Source organism: Eretmochelys imbricata, chromosome 1 (genome assembly GCF_965152235.1).
Source record: "Eretmochelys imbricata isolate rEreImb1 chromosome 1, rEreImb1.hap1, whole genome shotgun sequence".
NCBI lineage: Eukaryota > Metazoa > Chordata > Testudines > Cheloniidae > Eretmochelys > Eretmochelys imbricata.
In genome coordinates, this window is record NC_135572.1 from 199,906,245 (window position 1) to 199,923,001 (window position 16,757).

The 16,757-nt window shown below is 49.5% G+C and overlaps 5 non-coding genes across 5 annotated transcripts; all 5 read right to left on the reverse strand.

The window, feature by feature from the left end:
• Positions 1 to 6,984: 6,984 nt before the first annotated feature.
• Positions 6,985 to 7,056, reverse strand: TRNAH-AUG (transfer RNA histidin (anticodon AUG)). The gene has a single exon. It is a non-coding gene; the product is annotated as a tRNA-His (tRNA).
• Positions 7,057 to 9,542: 2,486 nt separating this feature from the next.
• Positions 9,543 to 9,614, reverse strand: TRNAH-GUG (transfer RNA histidin (anticodon GUG)). The gene has a single exon. It is a non-coding gene; the product is annotated as a tRNA-His (tRNA).
• Positions 9,615 to 10,107: 493 nt separating this feature from the next.
• On the reverse strand, positions 10,108 to 10,179 carry TRNAD-GUC (transfer RNA aspartic acid (anticodon GUC)). The gene has a single exon. It is a non-coding gene; the product is annotated as a tRNA-Asp (tRNA).
• A 1,198-nt stretch (positions 10,180 to 11,377) lies between these two features.
• On the reverse strand, positions 11,378 to 11,449 carry TRNAD-GUC (transfer RNA aspartic acid (anticodon GUC)). The gene has a single exon. It is a non-coding gene; the product is annotated as a tRNA-Asp (tRNA).
• A 638-nt stretch (positions 11,450 to 12,087) lies between these two features.
• Positions 12,088 to 12,159, reverse strand: TRNAH-GUG (transfer RNA histidin (anticodon GUG)). Its single transcript has one exon. It is a non-coding gene; the product is annotated as a tRNA-His (tRNA).
• Positions 12,160 to 16,757: the final 4,598 nt, after the last annotated feature.

A 16,757-nucleotide genomic window follows, 5' to 3' on the forward strand; every position in this document is an offset into this window, starting at 1 on the left:
TTAAAAGAGCAACACTCCGATGCAGAAACTACAGAACCCAGACTACCAAAAAGGAAAATCAACCTTCTGCTAGTGGCATCTGACTCAGATAATGAAAATGAACATGCGTCGGTCTGTACTGCTTTGTACAGTAACTCCTCACTTAACATTGTAGTTATGTTCCTGAAAAATGCAACTTTAAGTGAAATGATGTTAAGCGAATCCAATTTCCCCATAAGAATTAATGTAAATGGGGGGGTTAGGTTCCAGGTAAATTTTTTTTTGCCAGACAAAAGGCATTATATACTTTTTAACAATTTTAAACAAGCAATTTATTACTACAATCATCATTGTTGGATCACATTAAAGAAGTTCTGTATTAAAATCACAAATGAGTTTGATTCCCCATAGTTTAAATTCCAGGCTATCACTAATTAAGAGGTCTCTTGGTTTTTGGTACTGTTTCCTTCCCTCTATGTGTGAAACTTGCAAGCTGCTAATTGCGTTAGTACATTCTAAGACAGAGTCTGTTCTCAAAGCAATTCTTTGTAACAACAACTACTCACACAGAGAGAAACTCAAAGCAATACTCTGTAACAACAGAAACAGCACCCAGAGACTCCCCGCCCTTTTGTTGTATTCATCTCGCTTTGTTAACAATTGTGATTAAAATAGAGATAGAGGATGTATGTGGATGGATGCTTGGCGTGGATAATAACTGAATGATCAGGGAGGTGCCAGCCTAAGAATCCAGTGTCCATCGGCCAAAGAAGGTGTCAAGTGGAAATAACCAGAGGACCCCCGGAGGGCAGACTGGAATCCACCCAACAGCCTCAAGGATGGGAGAACCAAAGAACAAGATAACATCTGGCAGTACGGAGCCGTCAGGAATGTGCCATCTGCTGATTGATTCAGCAACAGCATGATGAAGCAATTCCCATAGACTGCCATAGGAAGAAATTCCTATAAAAATGGAGAGAACCTGGATTTGTGCAGGAAATGGCCTAACTTCATTATCATGCACATTGTGTAAAGAGTTGTCACTTTGGATGGGCTATCACCAGCAGGAGAGTGAATTTGTGTGGGGGGGTGGAGGGTGAGAAAACCTGGATTTGTGCTGGAAATGGCCTAACCTGACGATTACTTTAGATAAGCTATTACCAGCAGGACAGTGGGGTGGGAGGAGGTATTGTTTCATATTCTCTGTGTATATATAAAGTCTGCTGCAGTTTCCACAGTATGCATCTGATGAAGTGAGCTGTAGCTCACGAAAGCTCATGCTCAAATAAATTGGTTAGTCTCTAAGGTGCCACAAGTACTCCATTTCTTTTTGCGAATACAGACTAACACGGCTGTTACTCTGAAACCTGTCTAGAAAGTGAGAACTTTGGGGTCTGATTCTGCAAACCAACTTCCAGGAGCATCAGATGAGCATCTGACAAGGCCCTGCTCCCTCCTCATGTCCAGACCACCTGGCCAGTGGATTGGCATGAGCAACTCTAAGGCTGGTAACTATGATAACAACCTTGCAGAACCTCTGTGTGTGTGTTTGTATGAATGATTGTGTGAATAAATATGAAATTGAATGGAATGTTATAGCTATAACCAACTGCTTACTATGATTCTTTCTATATTCACAATAAATGTGGTATTTTGCCTTTTCCCCTTTAATAAGATCCTGCTGGTTTTTATTTTATTGGTATAACAACAGGGTGCCTGAATTGCTACCTATTGTACTTCATTACCTGGCCAATTCATGGGTAGTCTCACGGTCACAAACACACACGAGGTTATCTTTCACCAAAGTGGGCATTTATTTTTTTCTTACAAAATAAGAGTGCAATGGAGGCTTCCCCACAGCCTTCACTCCTCAACCCAGGCTCACCTTCTAAGCCAGCCGCCTGCTTCCTGTGCCTTCCACTTATATCCTCCCAATTACTTTATTAGCCAATGATTACCACTAGGTGCTCATAATCCCACAATAAAAAGGATCCTCCAGGTGGGCCTGCAGCTTTCTTTAGACTGTAGCCATGGCAGTGATTGGGGTGCTGCTGGTAGTGCCCTGTCACCCCAATTACAAATGGACAAAACCAGTATTTTTTTTTAATTATTAAATAAAACTACTTTAAAAGTGCTGGATAGATAAGAAAAAAGTTTTTCAAAACATGTTTTGCATTTAAAACTAATGGATTTATGAAACAAAGGAAGGCCGTCTGTAGTTAGGCTTGGAAGGATTAGATATTTATTGGTAAATGTTAGTAAATGTTGATTTCACCACATGCACACAAACTGATGAAAAATATTTCCATCAATAATATTTGAAATTTCCAGAAAGGCAGAGAAAGAAATATGCTGCTTGAGAATTTACTAGAATTTGATTTAAGGCTATTTACTTTGTATATTTTGACATGTGATGTTGGTAATTTGTGGTTTAACGGTCATAAAGCTTTAATCTGTAGTTAATGATTTGAACTAATGGTTTCTGGTCACCGCTGTAATGATACAGTAGAACCCCAGAGTTACGAATACCAGAATAATGAACTGACCGGTCAACCATACACCTCATTTGGAACTGGAAGTACACAATTAGGCAGCAGCAAAGACCAAAAAAAAAAGAAAAAAAGAAAAAAAAGCAAATACAGTACAATACTGTGTTAAACGTAAGCTACTAAAAAAAAAAGGGAATGTTTAAAAAAAGATTTAACAAGTCAAGGAAACTCTTTCTGTGCTTGCTTCATTTAAATTAAGATGGTTAGAAGCCACATTTTTCTTCTGCATAGTAAAGTTTCAAAGCTACTTTAAATCAATGTTCAGTTGTAAACTTTTGAAAGAACCATAACGTTTTGAGTTACGAACATTTCAGAGTTACTAACAACCACCATTCCCGAGATGTTCGTAACTCTGAGGTTCTACTGTAGTAGAAACATTGGCGTAGGAACCAAAGTGACCCGGTGTTTTATGGGGGGAATCATTATGTAGTGAGCCTTATCAGTGGAATCATATTGCTTGCAAATTGGAACTGGAGCCAGGCAGGCAGGCCAGCCACACCACTCTGTACAGTTCTCAGCAGCAAGTTAAATAAAGTAAGTGAGCTGTAGCTCACGAAAGCTCATGCTCAAATAAATTGGTTAGTCTCTAAGGTGCCACAAGTACTCCTTTTCTTTTTTTAAAGTATTTACTGTTACTTAAAAAAGTCTTCAGCATTTTTTTTTATATTATAATGGTAAGAGTTGGGTTTTTTTAAATGGGCCAGCTAAAGCCTCCAAGAAACTTAGTGTTTGAAGGAAATTGAGCAGAAAACAGGAGAAGGTGGGAGCAAGGATTTGAGCGGTACAGCATTGCAAGTGGCACAGACAAAAAAGATGAACAGCTGCAAATAGCATTGTTTCTTTCTGTGACAGAGGAAGCAGCAAGATAGGTGTTTCATACTTTTCAATTTGATGATGTGGCAAAGAAAGAAAAATACAGGTCTGAAAGAATAAGTTGGAGGCATACTGTGCACCTCAAAGAAATATCACGTGAAAGGTACTGATTTTTCACCAGAAGTCAGACAGATGGGGAAAGTAGAAACAAATATGTGACTGCTTAAAACTGGCAGCATAATCTTGCAAATTTGGAGAAGTGTGTGAATCGCTCATTAAAGACCACGTTGTGTGTAGTATTGTGCCATTCTCACTGAAAGCTAGGTTGTTGAAGGAAACTAAGGCTATGTCTACACTGGCAATTGAATGACAAAACTTCTGCCTTTCAGAGGTGTTAAAAAAAAATCCCCTGAAAGACAAAAGTTTTGCTGACGACAAGCACCAGTGTGAACTACGCTTTGTCGGCAGGAGTGCTCTCCTGCTGACAACGCAAACGTTGGAGGTGGAAGTTTTTTGTTGTGAGTAGAGCCGTACACAGCATCGACTTTTAGCAGCAGAGCTGTAGCAACACAGCCGTGTCGCTAAAAGCTGTGTAGTGTAGACACAGCTTACTTTAACCCTTGAATGTGCTGTGGATATATGTCATGCTGATGAAATGACTGCAACACTATCAAAGGGGCTGGGTGAACCAGAAAAATATGTGCACACATTGCAGCATAAATCTGCCTTTAGTAAGCACCCAGACTAGCAGTCATGGATTGGAGGGCATCCTGCTGCTAATACAAGCCTGAGATCAATATAAGTAAAAAAAGAGCAGTCAGAGGCAATTAAAGGTTGTTAGAAATGTAGCTGTAGCCATACCATAAGGAACTGCCATGCGTGTGGGTAAGAATGCTGAAGATGTGGCAAACACAATCATTTTCCCGAAATGTGTAATTCTGGAAAGGAAGAGTCCCATGGCAAAGAGATGTATACCCTCACAGAAGCAGATGAGCATTCATAAGAGCTGTTCCTCAGTATGCTGAGTACTGAGCCTCCCAAGTATGCGTGGAATGTGGATTTGCTCATTAATGATCACAAACCCGTGAGTTTTTCAATCCACAACCACAGGCCAGTGTTATGTCTGTAAAATTATACAACACTTTAAGGGCCAAACCACTTCACAGCTTGAGTATCAATAACCTATTCAGCAGAAAAACTGCAAGTAGGTGGTAAATGCAACCGGGATTATGTGTATCGGGATATAAAATTTGCTGGAATTTCAAGTAGTATAATCTGACTCATAAACTATACTGGGCGGATAGGCTGTGACAAGTTTAAACTCAGTGCAAAGAGTATGGTAAAGGAAGAACCACAAGGACATTGGGATATACTTAAAGAATACAAGATGGTATTTGAAGGTTTAACTGCTTTCCAGGTAAGCACACCATAAAGATGACCTCACAAGTACCACCTGTAATTCATGCACTTAGAAAAGTTCCAGTGACATTAAGACAGTGTTGCACCTAGTGTTGCAACATTATGTTGGGATGGTTAGTCTGAGTGGCATCTGCTATTGTGTTTGTGTGTGCGTTGCACAGTACTGTCCCTTGCTGATTAGAAGAGGTCACACTTTCCAATGTCTATAGTGTTTCATTGTGCAGAGAAAGAAGTTACTCCTTTTAGCTGACAATTACCACGGCACTATAAAAAAACTGTGTAAGTATCAGTCTCCAGTATACCTCAAGGGAGATATGCCATCCAGCTACATCCTGTAGGCCAGCCCTATGTTCTTTCATTATTTTTGGCGTAACCTCCTCCTCCCCTGTGCTCTACCTGGACACCCCCACAAGATCATAGGAGAACAGTGGATGGAGCCTACCAAATCTACACCTCTATTACTTGATATAACAACTCAGAGAAGTGGCCAGGGGTTCTGGTTCTGTCCTCTGTTCATAATATTGGTTTGATTTCTTCCTTCATAATGAAAAGGCAGCATGACCAAGTGGTCACAGCACATTAGTGGGAGTGAAAACCCTGAATTCTAGTCCTAGAGATCTGCCACTGCCTCCCTATTTGCCCTGCGGAGATTCCTTTCCCCATTTTGTGCCTCAGTTTTGCCATTTGTAGAAGAGATTCTGAGAATAAGCTAGTTATTATTTCTGAGGTCTTCGAACATATCAGTTACCAGATAAGCACCAAGGCGTATTGATGTTGACCTAGGCTAGAACCCTCCTTGGAGATAAGTTCTGAAGATCTGCATACTCAGTCCCTGAAGTTCAGACCTGGCGAGAAAGCTGAACATATTTGTATCTAAATCCTTTGTAACCCTGTCCAAATAGAGACTCGAGGCTACACTTTGGGAGAAAGGACCTGTTCCTTCTCACAAGCATCCACTCACGACATGTATCAAGAGAGCCTACACCTCGCATTCGACTAAAGGTTGCTATGGACACAACAAAGAGCATGAATGACTATGCACTCATGGCCACCACCCAGAATACAGAACAAACCCACTCATCTCAGTGCTCTCAGAGGCTGCAGCCTTTCTCCCAATTTTTCACCTTTCCCTGGGAGCTTTCCCTCAGTGACGGGCTGCTCAGTACCTTCTTCCTCTGACCACCTTCCCGCATTCACACTTCAGACACGCCTCAAAGTCACACTCTTATCACTCTGGGCCATTATCCTCATGACCCTGGCCAGCGTATCTCCTTTTGTCACTCTGAAACGTGCCCCCACGCGCAGGTCCTGAAGCTGGGCCCAGTGGCGGAAGGCCATGTAGAGGCTTTCGCTAGGGCAAGCAGGCGGGGGTGGCCTTGAGAGGTAATTGTCTCTGTGGAGGTGAAGATCAGCACTGCGGGGTGTGAATGGAAGTCACCATAGAAGGAGGCGGCGAGGAATGTGCAGGCCGGGCTCGGCATTTCTTTGTCCCCCATTCAAAAAGGGGTCACCTTCCCCGTCAGGGAATCAAACCCCAGTCTCCTGTGTGACAGGCGGGGATACTCAACACTATACTAATGAGGAAAGAGACAAGACTGGCCACTGCACAGAGCACGAAGGAACCTGCTAAGGGCAGGGTACATGATACCATGGACCCCACCAGGCAACAACACCCCTTGCTCTCCTCAGCTTCCTAAAGGCTTTGGTTGCAGCAACAGCCCTGGGAAAAGCCCTGGCCCTCCTTGCATGCTCTTGCCCAGCAGGCCGCCTTTGGGGGCTACACAGCTCCTCCCACAACACCTGCCTGGGACCTTGCCCTCACCGACGAGCTGCCCAGCACCTTTTTCCTCTCACAATCGGGTCTCTCTACCCTCCCGCTTCCACACTTCACGCACTCCTCAAACTCACAAATCACAAACTCACCCATGGACCCTTTGGCTTTTGAAGAGCCTCTGGAGGCCTGCAGCTTCTCAGGCCTGCAGATCTTTCCTTTCAACATGCAGTAGCCGGACATTCGAAACACCACAGTTTCCGGGGTGAAATACGCTGCTTTTGGATGCTGGCGCCCAGAAAGAATGCCTCTTACTCTTTTGCTCATGGATGTACCTCATTGACTTTCCTTTCCAAGCAGAAACTAGGGACCAGCTGCTAGCTCTCTTTGCAAATGGACGCAATTAGGCTGAGCCACTGGGTGTGCGGCCGGGTATCCCCCACCAAAAAGGGATGCCGTGACTCGGATTCGAACCGAGGTTGCTGCGGCCATGGCACAGAGTACTAACCACTATACGATCACGGCCAGCTGCTGGCTGATGCCAGAGCTGAGTGGCAAATGCTCAGCTCTGCGCTCTCGGGGCGGCCACCGACCTCACCTGCGGTCACATGTATTTCTCAAGCCTCCCCATTGCTGTCACAGGTAAAATCATAACAAAAGGAAAAAAGACAGGAGGGAACCTGATGCCTGTCCGTTTTAATCTCTTCCTCCACCCTTTGACCAGGTCCCTCCGCATTTGGCTGGGCCATTGTCCTCATGCCCCTGGCCAGCGTATTTCCTTTTGCCACTCTGAAACGTGACCCCCCCTTGCAGGTCCTGAAGCTGGGCCCAGTGGCAGAAGGCCATGAAGAGGATTTGGCTGGGGCAAGCAGACGGGGGTGGCCATGCAAGGTAATTGTCTCCCTGGAGGTGACAATCAGCACTGCAGGGTGTGAACGGAAGTCGCCATAGAAGGAGGTGGCGAGGAATGTGCAGGCCGGGCTCGGCATTTCTTTGTCCCCCATTCAAAAAGAGGTCACCCTCCCCGTCGGGGAATCGAACCCCGGTCTCCCGCATGACAGGCGGAGATACTCATCACTAAATTAACAAGGAAAAGGGCAAGACTGGCCACTGCACAGAGCACCAAGGAACCTGCTAAGGGCAGGGTACACCATACCATGGTCTCCACAAGGCAACAACACCCCTTGCTCTCCGCAGCTTCCTAAAGGCTTTGGCTACAGCAACAGCCCTGGGAAAAGCCCTGGCCCTCCTCGCATGCTCTTGCCCAGCAGGCCGCCTTTGGGGGCTACACAGCTCCTCCCACAACACCTACCTGGGACCTTGCCCTCACCGACGAGCTGCCCAGCACCTTTTTCCTCTCACACCCGGGTCTCTCTAACCTCTCGCTTCCACACTTCACACACTCCTCAAACTCACAAATCACAAACTCACCCATGGACCCTTTGGCTTTTGAAGAGCCTCTGGAGGAGTGCAGCTTCTCAGGCCCACAGATCCTTCCTTTCAATGCGCAGTGGCCGGACATTCGAAACACCACAGTTTCCGGGGTGGAATACGCTGCTTTTGGATGCTGGCACCCAGGAAGAATTCCTCTTACTCTTTTGCTCAAGGATGTACCTCATGGACTTTGCTTTCCAAGCAGAAACTAGGGACCAGCTGCTGGCTCTCTTTGCAAATGGACGCAATCAGGCTGAGCCACTGGGCGTGCGGCCGGCTATCCCCCATCAAAAAGGGATGCCGTGACTCGGATTCGAACCGAGGTTGCTGCGGCCACGGCGCAGAGTACTAACCACTATACGATCACAGCCAGCTGCTGGCTGATGCCACAGCTGAGTAGAAAATGCTCAGCTCTGCGCTCTCGGGGCGGCCACCGACCTCACCCGCGGCCACAGGTATTTCTCAAGCCTCCCCATTGCTGTCACAGGTAAAATCGTAACAAAAGGAAAAAAGACAGGAGGGCAACCTGATGCCTGTCCGTTTTTCTCTCTTCCTCCACCCCTTGACCAGGTCCCTCCCCGTTTGGTTGGGCCATTGTCCTCATGCCCCTGGCCAGCGCATTTCCTTTTGCCACTCTGAAACGTGCCCCCACGTGCAGGTCCTGAAGCTGGGCCCAGTGGCAGAAGGCCATGTAGAGGCTTTCGCTGGGGCAAGCAGGCAGGGGTGGCCTTGCGAGGTAACTGTCTCTGTGGAGGTGAAAATCAGCACTGCGGGGTGTGAACGGAAGTCGCCATAGAAGGAGGCGGCGAGGAATGTGCAGGCCGAGGTCGGCATTTCTTTGTCCCCCATTCAAAAAAAGGTCACCCTCCCCGTCGGGGAATCGAACCCTGGTCTCCCGCGTGACAGGCGGGGATACTCACCGCTATACTAACAAGGAAAGGGGCAAGAATGGCCACTGCACAGAGTGCCAAGGAACCTGCTAAGGGCAGGGTACACCATACCATGGGCTGCACCAGGCAACAACATCCCTTGCTCTCCTCAGCTTCCTAAAGGCTTTGGCTGCAGCAACAGCCCTGGGAAAAGCCCTGGCCCTCCTTGCATGCTCTTGCCCAGCAGGCCGCCTTTGGGGGCTACACAGCTCCTCCCACAACACCTGCCCGGGACCTTGCCCTCACCGATGAGCTGCCCAGCACCTTTTTCCTCTCACAACTGGGTCTCTCTACCCTCCCACTTCCACACTTCACACACTCCTCAAACTCACAAATCACAAACTCACCCATGGACCCTTTGGCTTTTGAAGAGCTTCTGGAGGGCTGCAGCTTCTCAGGCCCGCAGATCCTTCCTTTCAATGCGCAGTGGCCGGACATTCGAAGCACCACGGTTTCCGGGGTGGAATACCCTGCTTTTGGACGTTGGCGCCCAGGAAGAATTCCTCTTACTCTTTTGCTCATGGAAGTACCTCATGGACTTTCCTTTCCAAGCAGAAATTAGGGACCAGCTGCTGGCTCTCTTTGCAAATGGACGCAATCAGGCTGAGCCACTGGGCGTGCGGCCGGGTATCCCCCACCAAAAAGGGATGCCGTGACTCGGATTTGAACCGAGGTTGCTGCGGCCACAGCGCAGAGTACTAACCACTATACGACCACGGCCAGCTGCTGGCTGATGCCACAGCTGAGTGGAAAATGCTCAGCTCTGCGCTCTCGGGGCGGCCACCGACCTCACCCGCAGCCACAGGTATTTCTCAAGCCTCCCCATTGCTGTCACAGGTAAAATCGTAACAAAAGAAAAAAGACAGGAGGGCAACCTGATGCCTGTCCGTTTTTCTCTCTTCCTCCACCCCTTGACCAGGTCCCTCCCCATTTGGTTGGGCCATTGTCCTCATGCCCCTGGCCAGCGTATTTCCTTTTGCCACTCTGAAACGTGCCCCCACGTGCAGGTCCTGAAGCTGGGCCCAGTGGCAGAAGGCCATGTAGAGGCTTTCGCTGGGGCAAGCAGGCGGGGTGGCCATGCAAGGTAACTGTCTGTGTGGAGGTGAAAATCAGCACTGCGGGGTGTGAACGGAAGTTGCCATAGAAGGAGGCGGCGAGGAATGTGCAGGCCAAGGTCGGCATCTCTTTGTCCCCCATTCAAAAAGCGGTCACCCTCCCCGTCAGGGAATCGAACCCCGGTCTCCCGCGTGACAGGCGGGGATACTCACCACTATACTAACGAGGAAAGGGGCAAGAGTGGCCACTGCACAGAGTGCCAAGGAACCTGCTAAGGGCAGGGTACACCATACCATGGGCTGCACCAGGCAACAACACCCCTTGCTCTCCTCAGCTTCCTAAAGGCTTTGGCTGCAGCAACAGCCCTGGGAAAAGCCCTGGCCCTCCTTGCATGCTCTTGCCCAGCAGGCCGCCTTTGGGGGCTACACAGCTCCTCCCACAACACCTGCCCGGGACCTTGCCCTCACCAATGAGCTGCCCAGCACCTTTTTCCTCTCACAACTGGGTCTCTCTACCCTCCCACTTCCACACTTCACAAACTCACAAATCACAAACTCACCCATGGACCCTTTGGCTTTTGAAGAGCTTCTGGAGGGCTGCAGCTTCTCAGGCCCGCAGATCCTTCCTTTCAATGCGCAGTGGCCGGACATTCGAAACACCATGGTTTCCGGGGTGGAATACCCTGCTTTTGGACGCTAGTGCCCATGAAGAATTCCTCTTACTCTTTTGCTCATGGATGTACCTCATGGACTTTCCTATCCAAGCAGAAACTAGGGACCAGCTGCTGGCTCTCTTTGCAAATGGACGCAATCAGGCTGAGCCACTGGGCGTGCGGCCGGCTATCCCCCATCAAAAAGGGATGCCGTGACTCGGATTCGAACCGAGGTTGCTGCGGCCACGGCGCAGAGTACTAACCACTATACGACCACGGCCAGCTGCTGGCTGATGCCACAGCTGAGTGGAAAATGCTCAGCTCTGCGCTCTCGGGGCGGCCACTGACCTCACCCGCGGCCACAGGTATTTCTCAAGCCTCCCCATTGCTGTCACAGGTAAAATCGTAACAAAAGGAAAAAAGACAGGAGGGCAACCTGATGCCTGTCCGTTTTTTTCTCTTCCTCCACCCCTTGACCAGGTCCCTCCCCGTTTGGTTGGGCCATTGTCCTCATGCCCCTGGCCAGCGCATTTCCTTTTGCCACTCTGAAACGTGCCCCCACGTGCAGCTCCTGAAGCTGGGCCCAGTGGCAGAAGGCCATGTAGAGGCTTTCGCTGGGGCAAGCAGGCAGGGGTGGCCTTGCGAGGTAACTGTCTCTGTGGAGGTGAAAATCAGCACTGCGGGGTGTGAACGGAAGTCGCCATAGAAGGAGGCGGCAAGGAATGTGCAGGCCGAGGTCGGCATTTCTTTGTCCCCCATTCAAAAAAAGGTCACCCTCCCCGTCGGGGAATTGAACCCCGGTCTCCCACGTGACAGGCGGGGATACTCACCACTATACTAACGAGGAAAGGGGCAAGAATGGCCACTGCACAGAGTGCCAAGGAACCTGCTAAGGGCAGGGTACACCATACCATGGCTGCACCAGGCAACAACATCCCTTGCTCTCCTCAGCTTCCTAAAGGCTTTGGCTGCAGCAACAGCCCTGGGAAAAGCCCTGGCCCTCCTTGTATGCTCTTGCCAGCAGGCCACCTTTGGGGGCTACACAGCTCCTCCCACAACACCTGCCCGGGACCTTGCCCTCACCGATGAGCTGCCCAGCACCTTTTTCCTCTCACAACTGGGTCTCTCTACCCTCCCGCTTCCACACTTCACACACTCCTCAAACTCACAAATCACAAACTCACCCATGGACCCTTTGGCTTTTGAAGAGCTTCTGGAGGGCTGCAGTTTCTCAGGCCCGCAGATCCTTCCTTTCAATGCGCAGTGGCCGGACATTTGAAGCACCACGGTTTCCGGGGTGGAATACCCTGCTTTTGGACGCTGGCGCCCAGGAAGAATTCCTCTTACTCTTTTGCTCATGGAAGTACCTCATGGACTTTCCTTTCCAAGCAGAAATTAGGGACCAGCTGCTGGCTCTCTTTGCAAATGGACGCAATCAGGCTGAGCCACTGGGCGTGCGGCCGGGTATCCCCCACCAAAAAGGGATGCCGTGACTCGGATTTGAACCGAGGTTGCTGCGGCCACAGCGCAGAGTACTAACCACTATACGACCACGGCCAGCTGCTGGCTGATGCCACAGCTGAGTAGAAAATGCTCAGCTCTGCGCTCTCAGGGTGGCCACCGACCTCATCCGCGGCCACAGGTATTTCTCAAGCCTCCCCATTGCTGTCACAGGTAAAATCGTAACAAAAGAAAAAAAGACAGGAGGGCAGCCTGATGCCTGTCCATTTTTCTCTCTTCCTCCACCCCTTCACCAGGTCCTTCCCCGTTTGTCCTCAGGCCCCTGGCCAGTGTATTTCTTTTTGCCACTCTGAAACGTGCCCCCACGTGCAGGTCCTGAAGCTGGGCCCAGTGGCGGAAGGCCATGTAGAGGCTTTCGCTGGGGCAAGCAGGCGGCGGTGGCCATGCGAGGTAACTGTCTCTGTGGAGGTGAAAATCAGCACTGCGGGGTGTGAACGGAAGTCGCCATAGAAGGAGGCGGCGAGGAATGTGCAGGCCGAGGTCGGCATCTCTTTGTCCCCCATTCAAAAAGCGGTCACCCTCCCCGTCGGGGAATCGAACCCCAGTCTCCACGTGACAGGTGGGGATACTCACCACTATACTAACGAGCAAGGTTAGTTACTGCACAGAGCACCAAGGGACCAGTTACGGGCAGTGTACACCATACCATACCAAGGATTAAAGAATCCTTATTGAGGTTACAGGGACAAACCATCCCAATGTGTAGAAAGAATAGTAAATATGGCAGGCTACCAGCTTGGCTTAACAGTGAACTCCTTGCTGATCTTAAACACAAAAAAGAAGCTTACAAGAAGTGGAAGATTGGACAAATGGCCAGGGATGAGTATAAAAATATTGCTCGGGCATGCAGGTATGAAATCAGGAAGGCCAAATCACACCTGGAGTTGCAGCTAGCAAGAGATGTTAAGAGTAACAAGAAGGGTTTCTTCAGGTATGTTAGCAACAAGAAGAAAGTCAAGGATAGTGCGGGCCCCTTAATGAATGAGGGAGGCAACCTAGTGACAGAGGATGTGGAAAAAGCTAATGTACTCAATGCTTTTTTTGCCTCTGTCTTCACGAACAAGGTCAGCTCCCAGACTACTGCACTGGACAGCACAGCATGGGGAGGAGGTGACCAGCCCACTGTGGAGAAAGAAGTGGTTCAGTACTATTTAGAAAAGCTGGATGTGCACAAGTCCATGGGGCCGGATTCGTTGCATCCGAGAGTGCTAAAGGAGTTGGTGGATGTGATTGCAGAGCCATTGGCCATTATCTTTGAAAACTCATGGTGATCGGGGGAAGTCCCGGACGACTGGAAAAAGGCTAATGTAGTGCCCATCTTTAAAAAAGGGAAGAAGGAGGATCCTGGGAACTACTGTCCAGTCAGCCTCACCTCAGTCCCTGGAAAAATCATGGAGCAGATCCTCAAGGAATCAATCCTGAAGCACTTACACGAGAGGAAAGTGATCAGGAACAGTCAGCATGGATTCACCGAGGGCAAGTCATGCCTGACTAATCTAATTGCCTTCTATGATGAGATAACTGGTTCTGTGGATGAGGGGAAAGCAGTGGACGTGTTGTTCCTTGACTTTAGCAAAGCTTTTGACACGGTCTCCCACAGTATTCTTGCCAGCAAGTTAAAGAAGTATGGGCTGGATGAATGGACTATAAGGTGGATAGAAAACTGGCTAGATTGTCGGGCTCAACGGGTAGTGATCAATGGTTCCATGTCTAGTTGGCAGCCAGTATCATGCGGAGTGCCCCAAGGGTCGGTCCTGGGGCTGGTTTTGTTCAATATCTTCATAAATGATCTGGAGGATGGTGTGGATTGCACCCTCAGCAAGTTTGCAGATGACACTAAACTGGGAGGAGAGGTAGATACGCTGGAGGGTAGGGATAGGATACAGAGGGACCTAGACAAATTGGAGGATTGGGCCAAAAGAAATCTGATGAGGTTCAAAAAGGACAAGTGCAGAGCCCTGCACTTAGGACGGAAGAATGCAATGCACCGCTACAGACTGGGGACCGAATGGCTTGGCAGCAGTTCTGCAGAAAAGGACCTAGGGGTTACAGTGGACGAGAAACTGGATATGAGTCAACAGTGTGCCCTTGTTGCCAAGAAGGCCAATGGCATTTTGGGGTATATAAGTAGGGGCACTGCCAGCAGATTGAGGGATGTGATCGTTCCCGTCTGTTCGACACTGGTGAGGCCTCATCTGGAGTACTGTGTCCAGTTTTGGGCCCCACACTACAAGAAGGATGTGGAAAAATTGGAAAGAGTCCAGCAGAGGGCAACAAAAATGATTAGGGGATTGGAACACATGAGTTATGAGGAGAGGCTGAGGGAACTGGGGATGTTTAGTCTACAGAAGAGAAGAATGAGGGGGGATTTGATAGCTGCTTTCAACTACCTGAAAGGGGGTTCCAAAGGGGATGGCTCTAGACTGTTCTCAGTGGTGGCAGATGACAGAACAAGGAGTAATGGTCTCAGTTACAGTGGGAGAGGTTTAGGTTGGATATTAGGAAAAACATTTTCACTAGGAGGGTGGTGAAACACTGGAATGCGTTACCTAGGAAGATGGTGGAATCTCCTTCCTTAGGAGTTTTTAAGTCAGGCTTGACAAAACCCTGGCTGGGATGATTTAGTCGGGGATCGGTCCTGCTTTGAGCAGGGGTTTGGACTAGATGACCTCCTGAGGTCCCTTCCAACCCTGATATTCTACGATTCTATGATTCTAATGTTAGCCACTGTACGGAGCACCAAGGGACCAGCTACGGGCAGTGTACACCATACCATGAGCCCCACCAGGCAATAACACCCCTTGCTCTCATCAGCTTCCTAAAGGCTTTGGCTGTAGCAACAGCCCTGGGAAAAGCCCTGGCCCTCCTCGCATGCTCTTGCCCAGCAAAGGCCACCTTTGGGGGCTACACAGCGCCTCCCACCTCACCAGCCTATATGATGAGGTACAGCTGCTGATATTATAGTTTCTTACCACTGGACTCGGGAGGAGTGAGATTGTTTTTTGAATTTGCGCCACGTTCCAAGAGACCTGCTTTGCCCATGTGACTGTGCTTTATAATCCACGCTATGCAACAGCACTCCTTGCTCTTTCACCAGTCTTCACGGCTTTCCGTGTAACAACAGCAGCACCCCAAGTTAAGCACAAGCGTCTTCGCCGCTCCATTTTTTTTTTCTTATTTACTTTATTCCTTTGTGCAATGTGGAGCACGACAAACCGTGACACTTGGAGGGGGCTGGAAGGTGAGCAGACTTACAAACAACTTAACCATGTTGGCATCCCATGGAATGCTCAGCAGCAGGGGGAAGAAAGCGGAGTTTCCAAGTGCAGGTCGCACCACAGTAGGCCCTGTTTGGAGTGGGATGGGGACTTTGCTCATTGTCCACCTGTCAGTGATACAGTGGGAGGGGAAGAGGAACAGAGAAGTTTGTGTGGGAAGACACCGGTGTGACGACACAAAGGGGACAGTATGGGTGGGCTCAGCTTTGGGGGGAGCTCAGCTTGGGGTAATAGTTACCCCATGGGATGAGCCACCTGGTGTGCTTGCAAATATAGGGGCTTGGGGGTAGAGTGGCATTTCCTTCATCATCAGGATCTCAAAAAAGGGTTTCTATAGTGGAACACAGTTGCTTTAAGGCCACCTTGGAAGAGACTTTATCCACTTAATCAGCCTCTTGATGCCACTCCGGCAGCAAAAAGGGGGGATGCAATAGCTCCCTGGAGATTTCTCCCAGTGCAGGGGTTGCCATGCGGGTTGATTGGGATGAAAAAGTCTCACCTCCCTTTACACATACTCACACACAAAATGAGACCCCGCCCCAGAATAATCATCAAATAGATCAATCGGAAATTAGCAAGGGAGGTAGCAAATTCTGCCGATTCCTCCCAAACCTCCGAATTCGCTATCACTGGAGTGGGGGGCAGGATCGCGGGCAGCAAGTACTGATCGATTGGCTTCATTTTTGGCCCAATTTGCTACCACGGGAAGTAGCCCTTTGACTGGGTGTGGTCTGTGCGTTGTACCCCAGCGTCTCACCTCCCTTCGCACACAAAATTAGACAGCATACCTCAATAATCAAATACATCCGTTGCAAATGAGCAAGGCGGTAGCAAATGAAATGGGCCAGTGCGGTATCAAATTGGGATCGTGTCTGCCCTCCCTTGAGACATACTCGCACACAAAATGAGACAGCGCACCTCAATAATCAAAGACATAACATCGCAAATGTGCAAGGAGGTAGCAAATTCTGCCGGCTGTCCCCCACCCCTCCAGATTCAATACCCCCGCACCAGGTGGTCGCAAGTTCGGACGGGGTAGCCAAAAGGCCGTATTTGCCTGGTAGAAGCGGCTACTTTTAGCAAAATTGGAGGGCCGCTCTTTGTGCCTCTACAGGGCGTGACAAGCCCCCTGTCCCCGCTCTGCAGCAGTCGGCTCGCACCCCCGCCTCAAGGCTGCGCTTGCCTGCCCGGTGCAGGCGTCTCGCCTTACAAAGGCGCTCGGGCAGCGTGCCCAGGGCGAGCTCCGCGCCTTCCTCCCAGTCCCGGCGTTCAGGGGTCCCTGGGGCCTTGCTGGAGCCCGCGCGACACGTGGGCGCCCTGCCCTTCGGAAAGCCTGGCTGCCGCCGGGCCGCGTGC